The 22,023-nt window shown below is 39.3% G+C and overlaps 1 protein-coding gene across 3 annotated transcripts in view; it reads left to right on the top strand.

Annotated features, from left to right (window-relative positions):
• sash1b (SAM and SH3 domain containing 1b) overlaps positions 1–22,023 on the top strand; it is a 44,231-nt gene that overhangs the window by 5,131 nt on the left and 17,077 nt on the right. The gene's annotated exons all lie outside the window — the stretch shown is intronic.

Below are 22,023 nucleotides of genomic sequence, written 5' to 3'. Positions count from 1 at the left end.
TTTTGCCAAAATGCCAACGTGAGGAAACATAGGTCAATTGGTGACTCCTAATGTCGGTGTTGCTAGATTTTCAGGTTATCACCGACATTCTGGGATTGTGAAGTGAGTGAGTGAACGCAGAGATTATGCCCTTTATAGCTTTATGATCTAGAAGGAACACTGATTGTAAAACACAGTACTGTGTATTGGCTAAGTGCATAAATCTTATATTCACATTAGGTTGTGTTACAGCGTGATCTATCCTTTGCCTCTGTCCTCTTTCATATCATGCAGTGTGCTGTATGGGATGCCTACTCATGGACTTTATTCATGTTGTGTCAGTATAGATTAAGGCAAACCACTGGACCATTACAGGAATATTGCTGGATTATAGCATTGATGGTGCTGAGGGGGGGTTGTAAGTATTGCACAGAGCACTCAAAAGCTTAACATGCCATGAATATGCTTGTCACTTATAGTTTGAGATTCGATAAATTCCTGTCCGGCTTGTTACTCATGCAGTAGTCTGTTCCTCTCCTCAGCAAAGCAGGACAAGGACAGTTGTTGTTGTACCAGCACATGTTGAGCCACTGCGCATTACACCACTGCTGAGGGATATCAGAGATTTATGTGTTGTTCACATAAGAAATACTTTGCTATGTATAATGTAAACCCATATGTTAAACAGAGCATAACTCACTGACCTATATTTGTGAATTTAAGATTAGATTTGTCCAGTCTCAGTGGACTGGATGTAGCTAGTAGCTCATTGTTCTGTGTTTATTCTTCTTTCCAGTTAATTTTCCTTTTGAAATGGCTTCTCTCCTTATGTTACCTTCAAGTAGAAATTAATCTGAGAGCATCTGGAGGGGCTTTGCCCAAAAAAAACAAGAGAAGTGCACCACACACTTAGTTTATGTCCAGCAACACACCATTGTCATGCTTAGTTCGGATTTAACAATATGTAAGCTCAAGAACAGAGGTTTTTTTTCTTTTTTTCCTCTTTTCTTTGATTGTAAAGTGTTTTGTGTAAACCTTTCCCTTGAGCACCCCTAGCTATTGAAACAGCCTCTACCTCTCTGTTGCTTCAGCTATTGTATTACAATGCTAAGTAGGTCTTTGAAACTATGCGGCGCTCTCTGAATATAAATCACTGTGCGGTAGTCTTTTGTTTTGTGGCAGACACACGCCAGAGGCAGTTGAATTGAGTGAGGAAGTTTGATTTAAGTCTGTATTCGAGCAAACCACTGACACCGGCACTGGACGCTTTAGACTGTTGCTGGTAATTTGAGAATAATGCATTTTGGGACACATGAGAGTTTTCAGGTGTGCAGTTTCATTTGTTTTGTACGCGTTAAAATACAAACTCCTGAATGTCGGCCTTCTGTTATCAGTTATTACATTGACATTTCATGCACTCAATAACCACAACTAGACTACTTAAGTAAATCTACCTCATGTAAACACTGTTTCCTTTGTTGTTTTTACACCGTTTTGTGACATCTATCCATGTTTTGTTCCATCACGCTTTGGAGACTTTTTATGCTTCCAAGCAGCAGCTTTGCCTTTAACCTGTGATGGATTTGTGTTATAAAAAGGTTTTTGAGAGTCTCCTTGGCCTTAACCCTTCTCTCTCTCTCTCTCTGAGTGTTGTGTCACCACCAGGCTCTTGGAGGTCGTTGAGCCACACTACATTGACCTTGATCACATTCCATTACAAGGGGATAACCATCCTCCCTGGGCTATTTTTACTGCATGTGCAAGAGGGGCCGTTTCAGCAGGGTTAGCAAGTATTTTCAGTCAGTCAAGCAGACTGAACTTTAGTTCCTGGAGGTAGATTCTCTTTGAAAGAGAGGCACCATTACTCTAATGCAGTTATGTTTCTTTTGTTATTTATTTATTCATGATTGGATACAATATATTGGTACATTGTAAAGGATTTATGTAATTCTTCTCAAAGTTTAGGACCCAAGGGTTTTAGTTACAGTAAATAGCTTTTTATTTCATAAAAGCCAATTCATTCATAAACTGTATAGTAGTTCAAAAAAAATTATGGTAAAAAAAAGTTGAAATTGAAATGTGAATGTCATTTCTTTTGGGATTCAGTTTGTTGGTAAATGTCTATATTACTGAGAGGACTTGTACAACATTAACAGACAAAATTGAGTAGCATCATTTCTTTATAGTACATCTATCAGACTATAAAGACTCTGTTAGCATATGCTTCTACTTAGTAAAGGTTTTGTAAAAATCAATAAAACAAACACAGCGACCAACCCAAGCCTAACTAAACTGTCTAGATGCCCTCAGGATAACTACAGTAATCCATTGTGTCTGAAACACTAAAACACATTTTATCTGCATGTCTAATGATGAATTTTTCATTCATCATTAGACATGCAATCTATTAGTTCAGTATCTCTTTTCAAATATAGGTCATGAATGGATTGCAGCTTGTAGTTTGTTCCCTTGCTCAGACTCCGAACATCAGTGCTTCCACTTGGCACGTTTTAATAATGTGACTCGCTGCAATTCAATGCATTAAGCAAGGGGCATTATGGGAAAGATGGAGTGATGGTCTATTCTGCATGACCAATACCATAAGAAGACAGAAGGACATTCTTGGCAGGATCATGCAGCTTAAGTTGACTTTGTTCTCTGTAACCGGTCCATTGGTATTATTATTATCTGGGCTATACAAAATAAACTGAATTGAATTGAATTGAATTACATGTTGGTGTCATTATGTTCATCTCCAGTGCAGTACTGTCTTTTAATACAGTGTCCAGCTGTTGAGATATTGAATTTTGTACGCCACTATACTGCCCCAGATTGCCCTAAAGAGAGCATCAATTTTGTTCAACACAGTATTGATTTTGCCTGGTAATTAAGAGATTTCCATTACTACGCTTTCAGTGTTTCCCGCAGGATTTTTTTCCTGGTGTGGCCCCCGAACCCTCTAGGGGGTCCGGGGCATGCCCCCCGACCGAATTTTTTTGTACCCTTTACATTGGAATGCATGAATCTGGTGCACTTTGAGAGGAGAATATGCACTTAAATCCTATTCAAACAGTCCTGTGTATTACTGTAGATGGGATTATTGGTGTTGTAACTTTGCCTTTTGTGTCTTCATTTACAGATTTTTATATTTTTGTATAGTAATATTTAAACAAAAAATGCAAATATAATTTGCACAATTTATTTACAGATTTTGCATGGACATGGACTCATCTAGCTGCGTTGGCGCGTTGACGCGTTGAACCACCACACAATGATCAAGCGTCAGGTTTGGCGCGTGAATCCAACGCGAGTAAACGCGTTGGATAACGCGGATAACACCAACCGACCACAAACCGCATGGTGCCCCTTTCACATCGCCGCAAGATCGGAGCCGGTGATCCCAAAAAGAGCGACAACACGCACACACACATTCACACACACAATACTAGAGGAAAAACGGCACGGAGGTTGCGATTTATAGATACAATAAAATGATTGGGCTCAGAGGGTTTTTAACACTGGTGGTCATGAAGCGACACATTTTAGCAAGTCTGTCTCTCTTTCCTTCTTTCTTCGATCTTCCGCTTCACTCGCTACTGCTAGAATGAATGTATTTTTCTTCTTTGATGTTGGTTACGTGACGATGTGCCATGTGCTGCGCAATTGACGTTACGCGCTGTATATTTTCTAAAAGGAGCTACGTAAAAAAAATAAAAAAAATTAGGAGAAGGATTTTTATTGCAGCGGCGGAGAAAATTCAGCAGCGGCGCGTGAACGTGGGGGAAACACTGGCTTTGTGTTCTACCTCTGATCAGAGGTGTGTAATGTCAGAAATATAGCTGCCCTACCAGGTTTGATTAGTCAGAAGAATACCACTGTTGGAGACTTTGCATGTGATGAATGGATGAGCAAATTCGAGGAAGTTCACTAATCCACATTTGAAATCTAGTGAATTTAAGGTTCTTTTGCTTCATCTATAATTTGTCTTTTTTTCCATGTCTGCCACACAAAACCGTAGAAGTTGCACACAGCGCATTGAAAATGCAAAAGAATTAAAGGTTTAATGAAAACTACACAAAGTAGTGTTTTGAGGTCGGCTTTCACTGCCAAGTACTCAACATCCCGTAACCCCAAAGCACTTTTCTGAATCATGTCTGTCAGGTTGCTGTGAGCCCACTTCTCTTGGTTGTCTGGCACTAGTGGTTGAACTATTCCCTGGTTAAAGAAGTAGCTTTTAGTTTTGTTAGCTACTGTGGTGTCCTTTCAGATTACCAATGAGACGAAGCTCCCAGGAATTCAGATTTGCTTTGAAGAAGATTGAGCCGAAACATGGAAAGAAGTGCCAACTTTTCACAACTCTACTTTCCGTTATATTTGATGTTACATATTGTGCAGCATCTCTCTTGGAGGCATTCATAAATGAAACGGGATGTTTTCGTCTTCTGACTCATTCGGGGAAGAGTTAAGCATTTGAGCCTGGCAGTAACAGTGGAGAGTACACCAACCAGCGAACTAGGGCAGGCCTACCCAGTAACCACCAAATCAATCTCGCACTGTACCCACTGACGATGTCACGTCAGGCTACAGTTAGAAAAGTATAAAGCACACAAAAAGTGCAGCTTCTCACTGAAGCCTTGTGTGTAATCGTAATGATGGACCAATCTCAGTTGTTCATCATACTTTATCAACATTTTTTACTTCACTTCTTGGCTTTGTGCACATTTATTGTTATTAACTTAATTGAGCATAAAGTTACATTGTTAAAATGTATATACTACTAAACTAGTCTCAAAAAGAGACATAGGGAGAGACATTAAGAGAAAGGGTCCATGTGACGGCACTCTCATGAATGTATTCAAGTGCTGGTTTATACTTTTATTGCATTACATATCATTATTATATTGTTTACAGCTTATCCTTAACGTTTTTACTTATTTATAAAAATCTTATATATTACTTTACTGTACAACAATACGCACATCTGCAAATTGTCACTCTGGGAAAAATAAAGTGTATTGTATGGAATGTATTTTCAGTAGAAGCATTAGGTTTATTATAAAGCTTTGAGTTTATTTATACTAATGCTACTGAACATGTTGTGCAAGTTTATCTGATATGGTCAGTATGACACTTTTTGACTTTAGTGGCTTAGAATAAATCTCTGGCTTCCAATCAATCTGTTTGATGTTTTCGCCCATTAGTGATTTTGCCCTTAAGGGCCAAAGGATTAGATTTATATGTACGTCACTGTTACATCTTGCGTAATGTGACATGACATGACATCTATCCATCCAAGTCAGGAAGTCAGGCCTGAACCTTTTTCTGATATCTGCATGTGTACGCTGGGATGTAAAGGTATCCAGTGATAAATGAATAGAATACAAACCTAGAACAAATCAAATTAAAGTGCATTGGAAGTGAAGAAAAAGACTTAAGACTGAATGTGAACGGGTGTCTTCTGTCGATGCCTTTGCCCACACAGCCTTAAGAGCTTATCAAGACTCAGTCAGCAGTTCATGATTCTTATTATGAAATGAAAAAAACTTAGTATTATATATTGCATTTGTTATTTTGTTCTAGTTTTACTTCATAAATATGTAATGCAGTGGAGGTGGATTGTATCTTTGCCCGGTCTCCCATTGAGAACAGTATCACAGACGTGATATTTCAGAAGGATACGCAAATTGACAACTGCGTTTTAGCCTTTCAAGTGTAAATCCTACTGTGCAGAGGACAGCGGGCATAAACCATAGATACAGTGGGGGGAGCAATCATACATCAGTTCTAGTTTACGTGTTTGTCATCCTCCTCACAGTGTCTTCTGCTGCTGCCACTCACCGGTAGTCCAGGGGTTCATGGCTTGGTCTCCATCCAGCTGTGTAGCATTGGTTGGCTCAGAGCAATCTGGGTCTGCCCATGCAAGTGAGCTTTCATAGGGTAAATACAGCATTGTACCTGACCTTTCATGGATGCGTTGGTAGTCTATATAGGAGGAAAGCCAAGGGTCACACTCCTGCAGTGCTGTGAATACTGTATCTTCAGTTTATGACCCACTTTCCACCCACTCCTCTTTCTCTCCACAGCCGTTTAGACCCTCCCCCCTTATACATTTCATATGGCAAGTCAACTGACACTATTAAACCACAACAAACTGTAAACTGAGAAGCGTCCCTGGTGATTTTGCATTGAATATGTCTTTTATGCCATGTGAAATTAAGACGACGCAATTTCTATTTCCATCCCCGTTATCCTGCATTTTTATTTCCTGAGCTTATTTAATGTGCTTGATGTCACCCTGTTTGCATACATTATGTATTCACTCCAAGAAAACCAAGTTAAATGAAGCAGAGCATTTCTGTTTGTTTTGCCTCTGGTTCACATAAGCCTTCTTTTTTCAGTCTCACTGGATTATTGTAATTTTATAGTAATTCTCACTCATGTGAAAGCTATATAGGGAATGTTGTGGCTGCTAGATAATTGTCAATGTCAAGTCAATTAAATGTTTTTAAAGATTAGGCTAGTTTTATTACTTTGAATTTATTTTAACATGGTTTAACATGAAAAAAAGAAGACACCTGCCCCAAAATAAGTGTGCAGAATCTTTAGATAATGTATGTGTTTGCAGCCATTATTTTGCATTGAAAAATTGTGTGCTTAATCCTGATGCTATATGGATTCTCTTGTGAAGATTGTCTTTTTTATTTTTTTGCTTAAATGTTGTAAATGGGAGTAGAGCAAAGATCACTTTGTGCAACAAATGTTATCCAACCCTCTTCTCTGTCTAGACCTATGTTGGAAACCTGAGCCTGCTAAAAATCTTTAACAACCCAGTAATATTCTGAAACTAGGAAATGTAAGTGATATCTACTAAACTTATTGCATTAATGCTTATGCACATCAGCTCTCACAGAAAGCATCAGAAATCATGGACTGCCTTAGTTGCGGCTTTCAGGGAACAACTGATCCACTTCAGGTTGCAGGATCACACAACCATTAAATAAATCAAACAGACCACTCAGACCAACTCAGTTTTAAGTTGGTCTACATTTCAAACCTGTGAAATTATAACATAAGCTGAATACACCTCAATTGCTTCAAGGAACCGCTGCATGGGTCTGAAATATGGGTTTGAATGACATCTCCACGGTGTCAAACTGATTTAAGCAGCAAAAACAAGTGAAAAAGGTAAAGATGGAAGATAAAGCCTACAGGTCACAGTTTACCACTATATCACCTGGCAATCCAGAAGAAGACAATGCAATGTCTGTTCCTGTAATGATTTACAATCGTTCCCTGACTAGCACTCTTATGATTTTATCGACTAATCAATTAGTTGAGTTTCTCCAGAAAGAATCATGCAAAAGCACCACTTTATATCTTGTGTTTACAATGTGCGCATAAGTTTCTTCGAAATAACTAATTCAGCATAAAAAACTAGACTATAGATATTTTAGTAGACTAAGACTCAAACAACCAATTTGTTAAGTTATCAATTAAGAGGGGATAGTCCTAGTTTATGTCACATTTTTAAAGGCAAAGAAGTTTCCATACCTGAGAAGAGAATTAAGGCAACCAAACAAAGATATTGAATACTTTTTTACAATTGGTCACGATTATGTCAGGTTATGTGTATTGATAAAGTGACAGATATGTACTTCTCATCTTTTGACCATATTTGGACCACCATGAAAGGTTTGGAGCCAGCTTTGAATCGCTTTTGTCTTGCTTCTTATCATTCTCATCAGGCGCTTCCACGCTGCATATCTTTTACATCTTATCTGAATACATGTGGCATCTCTTTGAATAATTGATAGCCATGTTTTTCCTGCCTCAGTAACGGCGTAGATGCCTGTTCCTCTCAAAAAGCTTCTGAGGAGCAGGCCGTGCCTCCTGGGAATGTAGTTGGCAGTGAGCAGAGATCTTTGGCGTAGTCGTTGATGTGTACTGTACTACTATGACGTATCCCTGAGGTGAACACTGGAAGAAGAGAGAGTGATAGAGCTATGAGAGTATGTTTCTGAAACCATTAGGTTTGCTGTTTTGTTATCATCTGAGAGAATCGGGGCAAACAAAATTGTTGCACTCTGTGAGGCTACGCAAAGCCGCATAACAAGTAATGCCTGTTGTGAAATATTGATTGTCACTTTGTACATCTGTACAGGACGCTGCTGCAGTTTGGGTCTGAAGGCTTTGGTCAGTTTCCTCCATGTTTTTGTTGAGATCCAGCAAATATGTTGGTGGTTAAGTTTCTCTTCTTCGTTGCCTGTTTGATGGTGTAGTCGTGACGGTGCTGGAAGGGTTCACGGTGCTATTCCCTTTTGCTTACATTACAAGTCCACTGTTTATTGTAGAGTCTTTGCTTAGGAGGGTTTAGTGAAAGAGTTGTTGCTGTTGGAATGCTTAGACTTTAATCGTACAGTGGGACACTGTACCGTGTGTAAGGGGTTACCAACTGTCAATGCTGTGTAAAAGATTAAAATATTGAAGGCTGAAAAGGTCACTGGCATGGCTTAGTTCAGATATAAATGCAAGCAGACATCAGTGACTTTGAATTTGATTGGAATAGATTGAAATCGCAATTAGCTGTTTTTATCTTATTCATATAAACCGCAACAAGGACAGAGCCTTCAGCCCTACGGGTATGACAGTACTGAGCTAGAGACCAACCATAGACATGACATTAGATTGAGCATGTTTACAAAACTGAAGCTTTGACATGAAAGTTCTTCCCATGAACTCATTCAGGTAAGGTCTCCTAATCCTTGATTTTAGATATGGCCCTTGAGATGTAGATGTTTCTTACAGTTGATATTACTTGCTAAATATGCATTTGGACTTGTGAAAACAAATTTGGCCCATGTACCACGTTGTAATCCAGACCACCATAGTTCCCTACTAGTCAATTACCAGACTATGCCCAATTGTGTTAGAGTTGAGGCCAAAGTAGGTCTCGGACCAAGCCAAGATAGACCAAAGTACAGCTCACCGTATTCCAGCCCGAGACCAAATAAACAATGAACAGTACACATATATTCCCAAATGCAAAACCTATGATTTAAGGAGGTTTAAAAAGTTCTAATCTGCATGAGCTGTATACTCTAACACTGAACATCCAAACTACTACACCAAAGAAGTCCAGTTCCAAGTCGAAATATATGGAATGCCATTTCATTCAATATTAATAAATGCATCAATATATAAATGAGTAAATATGCCCAGCGCAGTTTGTGTACACTACAGTTTATTTGTCGGTGAATAAATGCGACAACTCCTAAAGACCTAAGCCAAGTTCCCCTGTCTAGCTTTCCACCTGCATATTAAAGTAAAGGAGGTATGCCCTGAAATAAGCAACAACTCAGGCTCAGACTTTTAAGGTGGACCAGCTATTGTAATTTAAGTGACAAGCCGCTACTTTTGCTCAGCTTTTTAAAAATGTGTCATATTTTTTTAAGCTGTAAGCATTAAGCGGTCAGAATTGTTTGTCAGTTGACAGTTAATTATTGAAATCCCTAGCTAGGCAGAGAGTCCAAAAAGCCAGACAGGCTATGGATGTTACATACATCCTCTGGCGTTTGTGCCAAGTGGCTTAGTGAAATGTTAAGTAACATGTATTATGATAGAATCAACCAATACTGCTTAGCACTCACAAGTGGGATCAAACATGATGGCTTGGGTAAATCCCAATTCCCCCGACTGCCAACACGGTGATATTATACAGCTTATGTCTACATAGCATGCTCTTTACGCTAGCAGAAGAACCAATGACTTCCAGAAGACTAGGTTACTTAATCAGTTGATGAGGGTTGACTTGTGTCTCGATGAATTAATGCTAATTCAAATTTTGTCAAAAATTGGAGGCAGGGGAAAACTGAAGGTGAACATGTGTTGTCTATTTTGAAAACTGCAGCGATGTTCAAGCCAGGTTGGTATTAATTGGCTCGATTAATTTGACTACAATTTGTTTAGGGATTTTCCTGTCGAACAGATATATCAATCTCTGTTGGATTGTCTTATTGTAGCTCAGTTTTCTGGTTATGTGCTAAAAGTCTTTTGTTTGGCCTTTTTAAGAATATTTTGCTAAGAAAAGAAAGGACAGGAATTTGAGTTTACATTTTCTGTAACGTCGAGCGCTTCCTCTGTCACACATTGAGATGCTTCCCCCAAACAACATTTTTTGATCATCAAAATGTGTCTGAATTCACAAGTGCGTATTTATGCCTCTTGTTGACAGTACCCATGGCCTCTGCGCTCAGTGTAGACAGAGTCTCCCTCTAAACGGTGGTGTTTTGAGACTGCTGTCTCCGCACATCACGCCACCTCTTTGGCAAAGCCTGGCTGCGAGTCAGAGCGCAATGCAGCCTGCGGAGGCCTCCGCTCGGCCCTTTTGGCCCGAGCCCCCCATGGGTGCATCAGAGAACGCGCCCACAAAAGGTTGTGAGGGCTCTGGCTCGACTCGTCTACATGACATGACAGTATTGTTTGTATCAGAGACCTTTGGTGTGTTTTGCAAACGGAGCAAATAGAGCTAACCGAGCTAAACACACAGCAGGTCTGAGAGTTTCTGTCCCAGAGGAACATTAATCGTTAAAAACAGTGAACCGCAGTTAAATGTGACAACACAACAAGTTTACAGTAAATAAATGTACTACCAAAACTGTCAGAGATGCAAGTAACCAGATACATTTACTCCTGTTCTGTACTGAAGCACACTGCTAAAGGTACTCGCACAGCTTGCCTTGCACTCCCTGTTCCCCACCGACATGCCCCCAGACACACCTAGCTGAGATGTGCACTCTACTCAGTGCACTTTTCTAGTTGAATTATATGCCTATTTTGGTCAGAAATATTGTGTCCATTAGTAAATGTGTTCGCAGTCATATGTCACAGAGAATAGGTAATGGATAGAATGACCTTGACGTGTGATCTGATAATGTTAAATAGAACCAGGGGACGAGGTGCTGCAGTCTTCCCATCCATATAGTGTCTGGCTTGTTTTATGCTCTAGTGTGTAGGGCATAAGGTGCATTACCATGGCAGTGTAGCATCAGGAATCAATGCGCAGAGTGTGTCTTACTGTGTGAAATCATGATATCATCAATGGAACTTTATTTGTGTTATTAAGCTTGATAATATGTTTTGGAAAAAACTGAGAGCATCGAGTCTTTCCAACAACAATGTGCAGGTTACACAGGATAATCCACAGACCTCGCAGTGAACCGTTTTCATTGTGAAAACACCTTCATCTGAGAAATAAAAATGGAAATCCTTTTAAGGACGATAACAAAACCAATTCTATCAAAGCACTTTAAATCCATGCTAACCTTTTCCCAACCTCTTATTTATGCAAAGGCACGGGGATTTACATAAGCCCTGTTAGAAGGTATTTGGAATCATGCAGCTATTTAGGTCAGGAATGCTTGATATAGTCTAAACACGTATAGTTTAATGTCAAAAATACACAATCAACAATGTAGAATACAGTTTTTTATTTTTATTTAAAATGTTTAATAATTGCATTGAATTTCTCAGCTACCAGTTTCACTACCATTTACCCGCCTCTGAGCAATGCATTTTGGGTAGTCATTAGCTCAATGACACCCTGTGGGTATAGTTGGTAAGTGTTGGTTTGTGTACTTTGGAGTCTGATGTAATAAACTGACATGATGCCCATTACCCATTGCATTCATGACTATCCTTGGCCTGTCTGGCTGCCCACTCTGCTGCAGGCTCCCATAGTCATCCAGCCAGACATGACAGCTGTGGTGGATAGAGTTCACCTTTGCACTAACAGGTCTCAGAAGTTTGCATGCCTGCTGGCGTACGCTTGGCTTTCACTGGGTTTAGTGCAGACAAGCTAAAAAAAAAAATCCATATGGCATAATGAGTTCAACGTACCACCGCACCAGGACCTCTGGTCCTACGTCTGGTGGGTTCTAGTCAGGGTGACTCACTAGTGAGAGTGGTTGTGCCTCCAGTCACGCATGTAATGAATATTAAAATAATACATTGGGAAATGAGGGGGGATCTGACTCATTAAGGTCTTGATTTTCAGCTTCCTGCATAACTCTTCTTGACTATTATCCAAGCAGACAGTTTACATCTTGCAGACAGTTTCTTAAATGTCACATAGTTATGATGTCGCTGTTATGAACCATGCCAAGCTTTTGTTGGCATTTACATTGTAAGTTCAGTGAAAAGGTTATGGATGGTGGCATGGTTTGGAGGTGAACATATGTTGGTGAAATGTCACTTTGCTTTGGAGAACATACTGTACAACATTCAATAATATCTGAGTGAGGATCGCTGCTAAATGATGAGAAGTAAACAACTCAATTTGATTAAACAATTTGGGAATAACATCAGCTTGGGGGCGGTTGGACCTGGGTCAAGTATTGTTGGCAAATAGTTAGCATTTATTTTAATCTCCTTGGTGCAGCAGATGGATGAGGTTTATCCACTGGGCAAGGAAGGGGTTGTGCCTTTCAGATGGTGGGGTTCTTGGAATTGGTTGCCTTTGTCAAAATACAGGAAGGCAAATCAAGCCAATTGACCAGGTGACAGAGTCAAAATACTTCTTTGTAATGAATTCATTTTAGTCTTTTTTTTGCATTTTGCCAACTAGTTTATTAAGATTTAGAACTGAAAGCTTTCAACTAAGAACATTTTTTTCATCTGAAATGATGAACATTACAGCACATGAAAACATCATCCACATGCAATTCATGTAGACAGACTGTGACTTGTCAAACTATTTTGATTTATTTTTGAAATCATAAAACATTTTTGACAGCACACATCGACAGTAAGCTTAATGTTCAGATCAATGCCTCGGAGTTGTCATTGCTACATTGTTTGTGATTCCTCGGATGCGTCGCATGACATGAGTTTGCAGTGATTCCAGGAAGAAGTCTTCTTTGTGCTCCGAGAGCCAGAGTCTGACTGTGTGAAGGCTGCATCTATTTGTGGCTCAAATCCACTGTGCTGAATATATTTATCCCTCAGACGTGTTTTCCCGTTTTTATTTTAATGTGCTTAAGTGTCTGAATATATTACTCAGCTGACTGTGGATCCTTATAACTCAGTCACCTTGTTAAAACTTGGATGACTTGAACTTTAAAAATGTTGTACTTCAATGTCATAATGAAACCGTAAAGTAAACAAGGGAGAGGTCAGAGTCACTGACATTTAGCTCTCAGCTTTTTAAGGTTTCTCTCTAGAGTCATACTTGCAGAAAAATTGATTCATAGTGCAACGCATTTTACATGGATGACATGATGCACAGACCCACACAGGTTCATCCATGGATGTAAATCAGTGGAGTAAATGATGGCCGCTTCTTGGATTTTTTGGCTTGGCTCTTCACTGCTTGGATTAATCCTACAGATAATAAACAAGTTGTTATTTAAGGTGCTTACTGGTCAGGGGTAATGCACAACATGTTTCTTAGAGATGTTAATATTCCTTTAATAGGTGTTTGTGAGCATTTTTGAGAGCAAATTGGTATTTCAAGGCTCAGTTGTCGAAAAATAATAATTTTCTTTGAGTTACATGGAAGTTCAGTTTTCCAAGTGGGGATTTATTAGTGCCTTTTAGGGAGTATCCGTAGTGTGCACTTTGTGCCTTATACTGATAGCCTTGTCTTAATATCATTGTCAAGGTTATGTTCAGATCTGATGCACTGTATCTATTATTCACACAGTGTCTTCTGAGACCTATTAGACATTATAACATAATTGCTTCCATGGTGGCCAATAAAGTCTACATGAGAAACGTGACTGTGTTCATCTATTATCTCATTAGCTCTCTGAAATGACATATTTATGGCTTGTCGCCATATAAGTTTTACATATTGGATAACCGTGTCAAGCGTTTTTTATTCAGCTATAAAATGCATTGTTCTTTAATTGGCTCCCTTTGTTCTTTGGAGAAGACAAAGTAACCCCCTGCACTTACAATTAACTTCATGTATGATTTACGGTATGTGGATGCTTTCATGCAGCAGCTTACTGTTGATAACACCGTTCCACAGTGCGTCTTAAGAAAGTTTCATCAGATCTGTTGTGGGAGGTGTTTTTATATCTATTTAATTTGTATATATTTATCATTATACATCATGTAAATAAAAATAAAAGCATAAAAAAGATATATATATATTCAAATTTAAAGGACATGTCAAGGAAATATTAACAATAATATTGGCATTATTCACTTGTGAAAATCTTGTGTTTGATGTATAACAATCTTTGAAAGGCAGATATCTCTATCTTGGATTTTTTGAAGGGCTGTTTTAGCATTAGTTAAAGTTTACTTTTAGTGAGGAATAACTAACAAACTGAGTGTGTTTGTAGAGAGAAGAAATTACTTTTATAAAACTAGATTTTAACACTGCATTACTAAACTGACTTGATAAGAAATCAACAGTATAGTCAGTACATGAAGTGTTTGTAGTGCTTTAGTTTAGGCATTTATTTACCTTTTACCCAGCACGCCTCAAAACACTTGGGCGGAAATAATGTAGCAACCACAGTTGTTTTCCAGACATTTTCCTTTTTGTGATCATCAGACCGGATCCAAATTTTTCTCCCCAGATTTTACCAAAGGCCAGTGTTTGAACCATTGCCACAAATGAAAACTTTCCCAGTGGATGTTCATTTACAATTTTCATACAGCTCTGTGATTGTGATTGACTTTCATTGTGTCCATCAATATGTAATTACACTCAAACTGCTGTTCTAGCAAAGACGGCTTGGCTTACATCTGAAAACCATCTTAAATGCAGCACAGTGACTCAGAATCTTGGCTCCCTATGAGGTGATCACTGTCAGTTCAGATGATAAAATCAGTAACCCTCTACATGACCTTGATGTTAACATCTGAACAACCACAAATGTGACTTACCTTCAGCGTATGAGCTAATGATTCCCAGTGGACAGCGTGCACTGCGAAGTACAGTGTTATTTTCAGCTTCACTGGCTAATCTGGCATCTGTGTCGTACATGGGTTGCCAGAAATCAAACATCTGTAGAAATCCTTTCAGAGCCCCATAGAAAGGAGTTGTTTTTGACAATTTGCCATATCTTTCATGTCTTTTTTTTTTGTTTTTTTTCTCTGTATCCTCCCTCTGAAAACAGCAGAGTGAATTAGGGTTTATTTTAAACTTGCCTTTGTTTTCTGACCAATAAATCATATGTCATTGATTGCAACGATAACAACTGTACATTGCCAATAGACAAATAGAGCCTGTCTGGAGTGACTCTGTTTTTTGTTTTGTTTTAATCTGAGAACATAATTTACTGCAACAATGACAGTGTGCCATATAAACAGCTGCTCACTCATACCAGTAACAGCAACAGTCAGTTGTGTCAGTGCTGCGGCTACAGTCATTTTTTGCCTCTTTTTTTTTAGTTTCACTCCCTTCTTTCGCTTGAATCAATTCAATAATAATCCAGCCTCTCCACATAGCCTCAGCTGCTTAAGTAAAATAAAATGGATGAACAAAAATAAAATAGAATGAGCAAAGCTGGGTTCCAAGTTAATAAAAAAAAACAGACTTGTTTTTCATAACAATAAAATACCGATATATAACCACGACAGTAATGTTTTAACCTCAAAGTATTTTCCACTTTGCTCATGGAAAATGTTTTGTGTCTGATAAACGAGCTCTGCAGACCTTCTGATGGCTGTAGCTTTATATCAACTGTCTACCTGTTTGTACAAAAGGAACATTAGAGAGAGGATGTCAGGGTTCTGGTCATCGCTGTGAGGGAAGCCGCAAAGAAATGCAGAATGTTCATTTCTGTGAGGAATGACAGGAAGCTGTCTGACAGGTATTGTATCTGCTTGGCCTGCAGGATGGACTGAGCAAATAAAAATGACCTTTGCTGTAACCAAAAATGGCAGGTGACCTTCCTTTAGGGTTTTATGATTTAAATGTTACACAGTAAAACAAATAAACACATGATTTAAAACACAATAGTTTTTCCTTATACATATTTTAAAACTCACTCCCCACTTATTTCAATTCATTTATTTACATTGCGATGGTGTATTCCAGAATATGACATGCCATGTCCTAACTGTATGTCAATACTGAATAATTTAGAAAATAAAATGTCATATGTGGGCTAGTTCTATCTCTGTGTGGCGTATGACAGCAGCATGCATGGCCAATTTAAGAAGTAATCTAACTGACTCCACCACCAGGGTCATTTAGATCTCTACACACATAATTACTCTGGCAATCACAGCTGAAGCAGAAATGATATAGAAAACAAATTGGCCGTTTTAGTCATTTGTGAACTTCTGCTGGTTCCAGGTAAAGTAATTCAGTTGGTTAAGGTTAAGAAAATTGATTCACCTAAACGCCATACATTCTTTTTCTTTTTTCAAGACCTATAGAGGTATTTCCTGATCTGCTGCTCATATCCATAGGTGAAATAACATGGGAAAATAAACTACTAAAGCTCTATTCGCGCTGGACTAGTTTACTCAACTGACTAATATTATAACGTGATCTCTGTGTTTGTTGAATTACGGTTCTCTTACTCATCTTGTCGTGGCCTTTAGTTCACCTCTGGAGTAGAAATGCTTTTAACTAAAACAGCAGTGTTCCTGTATATGAATCATCTATTTTTATCATCCACATCCAATATCCAAATGTCATAATTTAGAACCTCTACGGATGAGCTTTTTGACATAATACGGTATAATGAGTGTTAGTCGACTTTGTGAATATATACCGAAAAAATAATGGGGAACATACATTAAGCCTAAAGGGAGAGACAAATAAAGGAGAGGAAAGCCGGACAAATTAGATTTAAAAAAAGACTCAGGGTTGTGGTTAAGGAGAGCGAAGGACACAGACAGTGAGGAGGCGGAGATTTAAGAGCTCGGCTGAGAGATTTTCAGTCAAGAAAACGATCTATGTGCCATTGAAGCCTGACATTCCTCTCAGAGCGGAGGTCTAGATTTGAATTAGCTTTCGACCAGAACCTGCCAGCACCACAGTGATGTAATGATGAAATGGATCAATAAAGTTAAGATGAAGTTCTCCTGATGATCAATGTCTGGTTAGTAGAACAACTAACGCACTGTAACACCACAGTATATTCAGTTATTTGTTCTTTTAATCCTTTCTTTAATTATTTCAAAGATATTGATCCTGAAAATTGGAGCACTTTTCATTAGTTTGTTTGTTAGTCATGGGGCAAGACTCATTCCTTGAATCAATTAAATTGAATTGCATTTGGAGCCACAGTATGTATTGTGGGAATTGTATAGGCTAGTACTGCAGTGACATGATTTATAATGCATGAATTTAATCATTTAATGTTTTATTCGAGAGTGCTTATGCCTGACTTAATTCGATTTAAGCATTCTGCATTATTAAAGTTTGTATGATATTTTTACAACAGGGCCACTCATTTCTAAATGCACCTCGGAAAAAAACAGCTCCGCTTTCTCTGTCAAAGCTCAGCTTTCACAGTAATCTAATTCTCTGATAAAGGTATTTGTGCAGCGATGACTGGGAGAATATACTATAAATTAAAAGAAGAGATGCCACAATAAAAATAGAGGCAATTGGGCCTTTTATCTGATGCTAAATTGTAATGAAACCTTCGCCAAGTAAAAGTTATAGCCCTTCATTTTCCTACATTTATGAACACTTTTCATGTTATCTCATGCTTATAGGTCAGAGTAAGAACATGAGTGAGGATGTTGGCCTCAAAAAAGGCCAGATATTGAGTAAGAGATTGATTCCAGTGATCATACATATTTAATCACCATGTCAGTCATATTGACTTTTTAAGCTGTTTTTTAAATAAATTATCTTTTTCCAAGTGAAATTAATTTTAGAGTGAAACATAAGTGTAAAAAGTATCAAGTATAAAAGAAGATCAAGTATCTCAAAAGTCACAGAAGAGATGCCAAACACTGAAAGTGAGACCTCTCTTGGATGTTAAGCTATTTTCCAACGGAAATTCAGGTTCAGTATAGATCCTCATGCAATTCTTATGATGTCAGCGCATGCTTGGCTAGCTGCGGTTAGCATCCATTAATGGATGTAGCGGCTGTAAGGTGGATGTCCTTGGAATGACAGAAGAGGTGAGGGAACATCTTAGAGTGCAGCGCAGGAGGCAGATTGAGTTGGACAGGAGACGTTGTCACCAGCCCTGTTGGGATGTCTGCGGTTGTCAAAAGGGGCAATGTGCAAACAGCGAGCAAGGTCTTCTCAGTGTTCAAAGTACATCGTTGCAGTGTTGAGATGGCGCTCACTGAGAAACAGATCCCCGAGGGGAGAGCCAACTGGCAAGTTTGGCAGAGATAATGGCTCATACTAGATAACAGTGTTGTCAGACACCTCTTAGTAAGGTCTCAGTAATTCCCAAAGTAAGATTGCAGTTTCGTTTGAGCAGGGTGTAGTTCAAATGTCTGCCAGTGTCTTTGGAACAACATGTGTTATTCACCATACTGTCTGAAGGAAGTTTAAATACTGAAAGAAAAAGACAACAGTCCTCCTGATTTAAATCAATTCATGTGACACCATTGTGAAGCATTTCACTTTGTCAGGTCTCAGATCAGAGGTCCAGTCCTTCTCTTTTCTTCTTCTAACTTATTGCTGTGCAAAGTGTCGAGCTGTTTTTCACGTCAGTGTCTCCTCTGCATGGTTTTTTTCTCACGGTAAGTTTCAAAGGACAAAAAGCCCATAGGGTATTTTTTTCCCCTGATTGGACCAATTCACTTGTTTTTCACACTATGTGGAATTACCTCATTCTGGGGGCCCCATGGTCTTACGTTGCATCATTGACAGCTGCCATTGAAGCCTGCGTTGTGTCTCACAAGGATCAGTGGGTGTTGTGGTCTTGTGAGGGGAGCTGCAGCACTGATGATGTAGCCGGAGACGGTGCGAGCAGGCAGTCGGGTCTTCGGGGATCACGGCACACAGTCACACAAGGATAATTACCCAAAGCACCGGGGTGAAGGGCGCATGAAATGATTTTAGCACCTCTGAATTAAACATGGTCCAAGGAAGACGAACAATCCACAGGCTGCTTCACTGCAAACCCAGAACCATTCAGAGCCTTTTTTATAGTGGAGGAGCACAGATGGTCTTTCTAGGTGTCATTTGGGTTGAATTATAAAGGGAGGTCCATATTTGTTTTCAGCACCACTAAATTAAGCATGCTCTAAGGAACGGGAACATTCTACAGGCTGACCCACTTCAAAGACACACCGCCATGCAGAAGGGATTTAATACACATAGAATTTCCATGCAACTAATTTAACTGAAATTTAAAGGGGGTGACTCTCTATTTGTTCTCTGCTCTGCTGAATTAAACATGCTCAAAGGAACAGGAACAATCCAGAAGCTGCTTCAAAACAAGCCAAACGCAATCCGCAGGATGCTTTTGCAGTAATATATTCTACATACTTTCGAATATGAATTGTGCTGCATTTTATTTATTTTTTTATAGCTGAGGGATTTTTGGAGTCTATAGTCAACTCCATCTGAATATGGCTTTTCAGATAATGTTTCAAATCCCAATCAGATTTGCAAGATTTAGCTCGGTAGACAAAAGGTTTGTTCTTCCCCCCGTCTGCCCTCTTAATCTTCTTTGGAGTTTCGTTCGCGTCCTCTTTAATCTGCACCTCTGGCTGTTTTTTTTCCCTTGAACCTGTATTTATTACTGCACACCAGAGGACAACAATGTAGTTTTTAATTCACTTTTTTTTTATCTCCATTTTTGTATCTTTTACAATTATCCCAATCCACTAATCCTGGTTCAGAATGTGTGATATCTCTGTACCTTCTTCGGTACAGGTCTACCTGCCATTCAGAATGAGGGCATGATAAATCTCCTATGCAGTCTTTTGTCTCTGTCAACAGTGAGAGATATTTGCTCAGTGACTGACAGGGTGAGAGCAGAGCTGTGTACTGCAGACCTCGCTAATGCAGTTCAAACAAGTCCAGGTGCTCTATATGCAGTGTGTGTATCTGTGACTGACAGCGTGCATGTCACAGTGGAACCCTCCCCATCAACGCTTCATGTGGGACTTGTCAGAATCCACTTACCTCTCAGACATGAATGGTTAAGCTCTCCCACTGATCCTTTTTTTCTCTTCAGGGGGTCCAGGGGCTGTCAGTCTGGACTGGGCCCTTGGGTGCTGTGGAACAGCAGTTATTCTCACACATATACACGCACACATTTCAGAGATCTGTTACATATCACAGCTGGCAGATGAAATGCCATTGAGCTGATTTTTGTGTTTTCACTTAGATCGAAGGATTTCATTACGTAGACCATTTCTGGAGCACCTCATCTTACGAAAACATTTCGGAATCAATTTGAAGAATATCAAATATATGTTATCAACAAGCTTAAAAATAGGCATACTATTCATGATATGTTTAGGTCTCTTAACACTCAACCCACAATACATTATTACATTTTTTTCAACTGTAGCTGTGAAAATTGAGGCCGGTTTGATTCTACTCTAGTCCCAAGGGCAGAGCATGAGAAAAACTTCAGGTATTTAAATGATTAAACTTCAGTTGAATGATTTCCTGGCTTTCCGTAATTGGTAAAATGACCTATAGTAACCCATAAAGAAACCTAAAACCTCACTGGATAATCTGTAACATACAGTCACTAAACAAAGATCAGTGTCCTGATGTGTTTTGCCTCAGATCTGGGTTTGTGTTATTGCCATCACAAATCTTCCGTGCGATGTGGTACATATGCCCTAGTCTTTCCACAGACACACATATTGTGATTCTCACTCCGTTAAGCACAGACTGATCTCCCCAGGGATCAAAGCTCAGATGAGTGCTCAGGCGTTCCAGGTCGGCACCGACAAAATCAGAAGCCTTGACGATGATAGGAACGAAGCTGGCTGTCAGAGAGGAATGGCATCCATCTCCGGCTCCCCCTGTGCTCTGAGGTGACGAGCGGCCCGCCGCTGTGCAGCCAGGCGGAAAAATTCCCCTTTCTGGCGTGAGGCGCCTTTGCCCATTGGCACCGCGCGCAGAACGTAGCCCTCCACCATCTCCACCATCTCCACCATCCATCTGCAGCTCAGCATAATCTGCCGCCTCCTGCCGCTGATCTGACACTGGTATTGTTACCTCCTGCTGCTGCTGCTCACTGGCCTGGAGTCAGTGGTCAGTTACCAAAGATGAAGATCAGAGGCAGTAGGGTCACGATTAGACAAACATGCTGAGAGTTATTTCTCCACACATAATCTCACAGACTAATACTACAATCAAAACGAGGTCACCACCCTGATGCTTAAAGCCTTAAGCATATGTAAAGCTACCTTTGTTGATATGTAGACGCACTACAACCTAAGCAGAGGAGGAAAATCACATCATGCCTCTTCTGGATTTGCTCACACTTCTAAACAATCAGTTACAAATTGACTTTAATATTTAGTGGTTTATTAGGGCACAGAGAACGTTTTGGCATCACTGCGCTTTCTTTATTGCCTGATATCAGACAGAATTGTCAACTCCTTTCACTCCATTTCCATCTTCGGTCAACTTTGTTGAAATATCTTGACCCAGGCAAAAAAAATTAAGGTTGAGAAGAAATATTTAGTTTCCACTTTAATAGGTCTAATTTCGACTTGCTATCATTTCCCTCAGCTCTTTATCAATGGCACATAGTGAGTCAGTGAAAGATGTTGATCTAGAGTTAATATTTGCTGCCACCTGCTGGTGGACAGACTGCTAGTGTTAAAAGAAAGATTGTAAGGGACCCAAAGCCGGATTAACATTTAGACACGTTTGTTTCTATGATGCAGAATAGACCTGCTTGTTGGTTACATTATATATTTGACTTTATATTACATTGTTTTTATGACAGATGGGGACAAGAAAGATTAAGCAAGTAAGCCTGACATGTTAAAGTGCAATTTAGCTTGTTGTCAGTGTTAAGTATTTACTTTAGCTTATTTCTGCCAGGATTCCTTACTTTTTGTATTTTTGTTTGTGTCACACATGCAATGTACATAAACACTTTCATGGTATCCTTTATCAATTAT

The sequence above is a fragment of the Anoplopoma fimbria genome, chromosome 15 (assembly GCF_027596085.1).
Source record: "Anoplopoma fimbria isolate UVic2021 breed Golden Eagle Sablefish chromosome 15, Afim_UVic_2022, whole genome shotgun sequence".
NCBI classification, from domain to species: domain Eukaryota; kingdom Metazoa; phylum Chordata; class Actinopteri; order Perciformes; family Anoplopomatidae; genus Anoplopoma; species Anoplopoma fimbria.
Note: the sequence above shows the minus strand (reverse complement) of the source record. Positions and strands in the feature narration are given on the sequence as shown.